Source organism: Ailuropoda melanoleuca, chromosome 16, assembly GCF_002007445.2.
Source record: "Ailuropoda melanoleuca isolate Jingjing chromosome 16, ASM200744v2, whole genome shotgun sequence".
NCBI classification, from domain to species: Eukaryota; Metazoa; Chordata; class Mammalia; order Carnivora; family Ursidae; genus Ailuropoda; species Ailuropoda melanoleuca.
Genome location: NC_048233.1, coordinates 89,767,202 through 89,773,556, shown reverse-complemented (window position 1 = coordinate 89,773,556; position 6,355 = coordinate 89,767,202).

Sequence of the window (6,355 nt, the reverse complement as noted above, 5' to 3'; positions counted from 1 at the left end):
ATCGTCAAAAACTGGAAACAGCCCAAACGTCCATCAGCACACGAGTGCGTAAACAAATTGTGGTCCATCCATAGCATGGCGACTGAAGGAATGTAGGGTTGAGGCACGCAACAGCACGGATGAATCCCAAAATAGTCATGCTGGGAGAAAGAAACCAGACAGAAAAGAGGACAAGCTATATGCTTCCATTTATAGAAAACTCCAGAAAATGCAAGCTAAGCAGGTCATTGGTTGCTTGACTGGGAATGGGGAGGGGCGCAGGGAGGGATGAGAGAAAGGGTGGTGAGGGTCCGGGGATGCTTTTGGGGGTGACGGTCCTCCTGAGGCCTCTCTCCTTGTGTGTGGATAGCCAGGCTCTTCCTGTGTCTTCACGGGGTTGTCCCTCCACGCGTATCTGTGTCCCGATCCCCTTTACCTATAAGGACCCGGGTTGCATTGGATCAGGGCCACCCCGGTGACCCCGTGTTCCCTCCAGCACCTCTATAAAGTCCCCATCTCCAGACGCAGCCACATCTTGGAGGCTGGGGGTCAGGACTCCAACATAGGACCTTGGATGGGACACAATTCAGCCCAGAACATAGCACACCCTCACAGGGAAAAGATGAGCAAAAGACAGAAACAGACAAGTCGCAGAATCGAAATGCAAATGAGCAATGAATGAGGAATGTAGGGAGGAGGACAGACACTTGTCACCAGAAAGTAGAAATGCAAACACGGGAGACATGGCATTTTACGCCTGATGGACGAAGGTTACTAAGCTTTGTTATTATGTGCCGGTCTGGCTGAGAGGCACCTGCAGGAACGAGCACCAAGGGGAAGCCAGACGCAGTTACAGAGCAGGTGCGGGAGCTCCTGGGGAGGGAACTGTGGGCTCACAGGGCAGTCTCAGAGCCGGCCACGAAGGCAGGGGCGTCCTGCGGTGGGACCCATTCTCCTGGTCAGGTGAGCTGGGCTCTGGGGAGTGTGGCCTGCTTGGAGCCCCAAAGCCAGGACCGGGACCCAGTGAGGGGCAGGGGAGGGGCCAGCAGATGCCCCAGCATGCAGCCCTAGCCCGGGCTGTCCCGCCTATGCCAGCGTCAGCTCAGCCGATCTGACCATCAGAAAGCAGGGCTGCCTCGCCCTTCGGAGCCTTCAAACGGGAGGGAAGCACCTCAACCATACGGGAGGACCCGAGGCAGCGCTGTTCCCAGTGAAACTCAGCGTCACAGGAACGCAGGGCCTGCTGGACGGTTCATTGCCTGAGCCCCCTAGATCGAGGAAGCCAGGGGGCCCACCGCACAGAGGGGCATGCCTGACAGTTGGTGTCTCTCTGGGTACAAGACCAGGCTGCGAGACTGTGATTTACAGCGAGCAGATATTGGGTCGTTCAGATGAACCCAGTATATTTCTCACAGATATTTGGTCTTTGTCCATGGCTCCTGGCTCCCAGCTCAGCTCCAAAACCCTTGGAATTCCTAAGGATGATGGGAATATCTTTTGTTACCACGGTTGGTCTCTTGTCCTCAGTTCCTGAAGAGCCACGAAGGTGAAGCAGGTGTCTTGTCCCACATCACCAGCCCCTCTCCACCATGGCTGGGGTATGTTCATGAGCGGGCTTTTGGGAAGGCCCTAAGGATGTGGGCCGTGTGCCGGGGGAGGGGGGTTGGAATTTTCAGTCCTGCCCCCTGACCGCCAGGGAGGCAAGAGGGGCTGGGGTTGGAGTCAATCACCGAAGGCCAATGATCTCATCAGTCAGGCCTGCGTAATGAAGCCTCCATGAAACCCCCAGGGAAGGGGCTCAGAGAGCTTCCTGGCTGGCGAATTCGTGGAGACTCGGGGACAGTGGCACCCTGAGAGAGCGCCAAGGCTCCACGGCCTCCCCCACACCTCACCCTGTGTGCCTCTTCCACCTGGCTGCTCCGATCACGGGCTCTTGTAGCGAACTGGGGATGTAGCAACAGCACCCAAGGAGGGGCCGTGGGAACCTCCAGGGCACAGCCCAGGCTCAGAGGCGCAGGTGACAACCTGGATTTGCGATTGGCATCAGGAGGGGAGGGTCTTCGGGGTGGAGAAGGTCGGATTTGCACGGAATCATAGGACACCCCAACTGGTGTCCAAGACTGACACATGCACCCAGCCTCACACACACATGTGCGCGCGCACACACACACACACACACACACACACACACGTGAGTCTGATGATCAGATCCTTACACAGGCCAGGAGAAGGCCTGTCCCCTTCCAGAATGTTCTTTGTTTCCTGCAGTCTCTCATAGGATCCAGTTGAGGAGGCAGGTTTTCGAGCCAGCAAGCTTCTACCCGTGTCACCGTGTCGCTTCGTGCCTGTGCAGAGGGCGCGTCTGCTGTCTCCGCAGCAGGCGTACCGTGCTTGCCTTTGGAGCCCAGTGCGGACTAAAGTCAAACCCGGTAGCCAGGTGACCACTGTGCTCACTTCCACAAAGTAGTTCAGAATCAGCTGTGGTTGTGAATAAAGACAAAGTTGGGGGGGGTGACGTCTCAATCTCCACCTGCCCCCCAGGCCCTCCCCTCCTCTTTCCTTTCCCACCAGGCTCCCCTGCTCCCCAGGGTTACCTAGAGATGGTCTGTGGGCATCTCCCTTCCCAGAACACTGCTTTCAGAGAGCCAGGACCCCCTCCTTGGATGAGCTGACGCTGGCATAGGCGGGACAGCCCGGGCTAGGGCTGCATGCTGGGGCATCTGCCCTCAGGGGAGCCCTTCCCTGAAGATGGGGTGACAGAGGACTAGGTTTCCTTCACTCAGGTGACGAGAGGCCTCTGAGGGCCAAGGGCTTACACATGCCACCACCAGGCCTTTGCACATGCTGTCCCCTCCCACCTCCTGTTACCTTTCCCTCCATGCTTCCCCAAGAGCATCTGATGTATCTCGCTGGTTTACCTCTCACTTGGGGGACAGGAACCACGGAGTTAACGGATTCATCGGTTTAGTGCTCTGTGCAGGGCTGTGTCCTCACCCCTGGAAGGACCCTGGACACATAGTAGGTTGCCAGCAAATACGGGTAAAGTGAATGAATGAGCGTGTGAAAGTGTGAGTTCACACATGGCCTCTCTCCTGCCTCCTACCCTCTTGGTCTGCAGCCTGAAGTCACCTCCAAGCTCACCTTGTCCTTCCCTCTAGCTCAGGGTCTCCCGCTGCCCTCTGAAAGGAGCCCCAGCTCCCCAGCCTGGCCTGGGGAGCTCAGCGTGTAAGCTGCCCTCAGAGCATGACTCCCACCTGGGCCCACTCCTGGTCTGCCCACTGGGGGCTCCTCCTCCCCTGGGCCAGCTCACGTCACTCCTGGGGCTTCCCCAGCACCGGGCCCTGGGGGGCCCCAGGTGGGGGTGTGGGGGTGTCAGACGTCAGCCAGTGAAAATGCATGTGAAGACAGAAGAGGTATGCTCCTGCACGCCCATCAGACTGGCCAACATCCAGAGCACCGACAACACAAACCGCCGGTGGGGATGAGGAGCAGTGGGAATGCTCTCTCCCTGCTGGCGGGAATGCAGAACAGGGCAGCCCCTCTGGAAGGTATTTTGGCATCTTCTTGCAAAAGCAAACATACTCTTACCGTGCGATCTAGCAGCTGTGCCCAATAGTGTGTACCCAAAGGAGCTGAAAACTCCTGCCCACCCAAAGCAGGCGTGTCGCAGATGTCTATAGCGGCTCTACTCAGAACTGGCAGGACTCGGAAGGAGCAAAGATGCCCTTCAGCAGGTGGATGGATGAGCTGTGATCCATTCACACAAGAAAATATTAGCAATACGAAAAAGAAATGAGCTATCAAGCCATGAAAAGACACAAGACACGGAGGAACCTTAACCGGATCTTACTGAGTGAAAGAACCCAATCTGAAAAGGCAAGACCCTGTGGGATTCCAACAACGTGACATCCTGGAAAAGGCAAAACGATGGCGAGAGCAAAGAGATCAGTGTTTGCCGGGGGTTAGGGGGATGGACAGGAGGAACGCAGGGGATTAGGGCCATGAAACTACTCTGCGTGACCCCATAACGGTGGATTTATGTCCTTATACGTTTGTCTAAACCCACAGAATGTCCAACATCAAGAGTGAATCCTAAGGTCAAGGTGATGGACTTCAGCTGCTGAGAATGTATTCTCGGTCCATGAACCGTAACAAAGGTTCAGCTCATGCAGGCTGTTAACAATAGGGCAATTGGCTGGGGACAGGAAGGGTAGCTACTAGAATTTCTTGGTACTTTCTGTGCAATTTTTCTGTAAACCTGAAATTGCTCTGAAAATAATGTCTAGCACAGGCACCTGGGTGGCTCAGTCAGTGAAGCATCTGCCTTCAGCTCGGGTCATGATCTCAGGGTCCTGGGATTGAGTCCCGCATCGGGCTCTCTGCTCAGCGGGGAGCCTGCTTCTCCCTCTGCCCCTCTCTCCTGCTTGTGCTCTCTCTCTCTCTGTTTGTCAAATAAATAAATAAAAATTTTAAAAAATAATAAAAAATAATGTCTATTTAAAACAAAAACGAACAAAAAAACCTATTGGAGCTTCAAATTTAATGGAGCTCCCTCCGTGTGACCTGGCAGCCCTAGCCCAGGGAAGCCATGCTGTTGGTGATGGGGCGGATCTAATGAGACCAGAGGAGGAGGAAGAGAGAAGGTGCTCGCAGATGCCCCAGGCTCTAACACCAGGCTCTGCGCTCAGAAATCCCAGGCCTGCTGGGGAGGAACCCCGCTGGCTGAGAATCAGAGAGGTGGGGACTGAGTGTCGAGGGGTCTGCCCCGTGGAGACCCCATCCCTGCCAGCACCCTCCTTGAGGACCTCAGCTCCCTGTTTAGATGTGACCCCCTCTTGAGTAGCAGCCCCCCTCAACCCATACAGAGTCCACTGACTGCCACCTCCCCCCAGCCCCGAGCCGCACACAACTCTGAGCCCAGCGTCCAGCCACACCTCTGAAGGCCCTTCCCATGAAACATCATGCCTTGGAGTTCAAACATGGCCAGAGTCAGCGCTTCCTAAAAAGAAGCCTCCTGGCCCCAGGGACACCGGTGCTCCAGCTCCGTCCCTCTCCCTGCCACCCGGTGTGCCTCCTCCCCAATGACTTCTTCCTACACAGGGTCCCAGGGCCCCACCGTGCATCCCCCAGCAGCAGGCTGAACCCCACTGTCTCAGCTAACCCGTCCCTAGTGCCCACTCCTCATCTTTAGTACCTTCATCCTAGGTGAACCCACTTATGCCCGACACAGGGAGAAGGAGGGCACTCCAGGCCCTCTCCATCACCCAATCCCTCCTCTTCTAGACCCAGGGCAGCCATCAGCTCCAGCCTCCCTGCTGCCTTCCCCATGGTCCATCCCCACCCTGGAGGTGAGACCCTTTCCCTGCTTCCTGGGGGTCTCTTCTCTCCCTGCAGATTGCCTGACACTACCCTCATGCCCTTCCGGCTCTGAAAAGCAGCTCTGAATTTGCTGTCGGTGCAGAGAGAACAGGCCAGTCTGGCAGCGGAGAAGCAGCTAAAGGGATTGAGGAATCCAGAAGCCATGGAGACCAGGAAACCGGTCAAGAGTGGGGCCTCGGGGCCAGAGAAAGGAGGCTGCAGCCTGGTCCTCCCCACAGGTCGTCATGCTGTTGGGGGGGAGGGGGCAGTGGGGCCCAGATGTGCCCCACAGAGTGGGGGTCCCCCAAGTGAAGGCTGTGTGGGAAGCTGTAGGGGGAAGGGGTCCCAAGGGATGGGGAGAGGGGCCTAGGGCTGGCCAGAAGGGCTGTGAGGGGCCTTGGAGCCCCAGATCAGGGCGGGGATGAAGCCACCTGGCCAGGTGGAGAGGTGGGCCTCAGATGAGGGCCACCCGCCTGCCCCTTCCCCACTTTCCCAGCTCCCACCTCTGCTAGCAGCTGGAAGGGTGGCTGGCCATGGTCTACAGTTGCTGTGGGCACCAGGGCACAGCGTGTGGGGTAGTGTGGGGTGCAGAGGGGTGTGAGGGGCCATGCGGGACTAAGGGGGTGTTGCAGGGCAAGGGCAGGGTGTGAGGGGCAGGGAGTGGATGGGGCCTGGGTAGGGTGAGGGGACTGGGCAAGATGGGTTCTGGACACTTGAAGGGTGTGCGGGACTTGGGAGAGACCCAGGGGCATGAGGGATTTGGGGCTCTTCACAGGGCGTGCAGGTCAAGGGTGTGGCTCGGATGTGCAGGCCCGGTAGGGGCCAGGTGCCTAGAGCAGGGGCAGTGACGTGGGGACGTGGGTTGGGGCGACGAGACAAGTAGGTGGGGCAGAATGAGACAGGTGCAATAAGTGCGGCAGGTGCGTGGGCAGGGCGGTGGGGTAGGTGTGCAGGTGAGGGCCAGTGGGCGGGACAGTGCGCGGGGCGGTGTGGGCAGGTGCGCTGGGCGGGGCGAGGG